Below are 849 nucleotides of genomic sequence, written 5' to 3'. Positions count from 1 at the left end.
ACTTCCAACACAAATTGTTGTGCGCGGCGAGAAAGCGAGACAAACAAACGGGCGTGCTTCGAGAACCAAATCAAACCAAACGTCGAGATAAAGGCCAAAACAATCAAAACAACAGCACAAATCCAAACACAATAGTGTGGTGTGTGCCACAACAGGGTGTGGCAGACTCGTTTTTAGAATCCTAATCTGTTTGGGATTGTGTTTTGCTATAAATAGAGACACGTTTTTTAGGGTTTCCTTGGCTTTGTTTGAGCTTTGATTAAGCATTGTTTGGAGGATATTTTGAGCACAAAAAAAGGTATTTTTGAGCTATTTGTTTAGGGTTTTGTTTGGAGAGATTAAGAGCTTGTTGGTGAGATTAGTTTGTTCCTTCGAGTGAGTTGTAATCTCAGTTTGTACTCTTTCTCTATTAGTGAAAATCCCATCCCCTTTCTTGCCCCGTGGACGTAGGCAATTTGCCGAACCACGTTAAAATTGGTGTTTTGTTTGTGCATTGATATTTAGCTCGTTTGGCTCTCTTGGATTGGCGTTTGGTTTGGTTCCTCGACACAGCTTTTGGCACAACACAAATATGATTAGAAATGATGTGTATGAGATAACAACTCTTTTTGTTAAATGAGCTAACAAGAAATGAGAAAGTACTGATGCACATACATTCGATCACACCCGTAGCAGGTGAATATTATTATCTACCATCTCTTGAGAGATTATTTAACAAAATTAGCTTCATATGAATCATATCCAATTAATTTATATGTAGAGAGAGGCGCACCTTATTGGATGGAGACTTGACCAAGTTAGACATGCCAATAAAATCCAAATTACCTAAACCATATTGCAACTTAACCA

The sequence above is a fragment of the Asparagus officinalis genome, chromosome 3, assembly GCF_001876935.1.
Source record: "Asparagus officinalis chromosome 3, Aspof.V1, whole genome shotgun sequence".
Lineage (NCBI taxonomy): Eukaryota > Viridiplantae > Streptophyta > Magnoliopsida > Asparagales > Asparagaceae > Asparagus > Asparagus officinalis.
The sequence above is the reverse complement of the archived record's forward strand: the minus strand, read 5'-3'. Positions refer to the sequence as shown.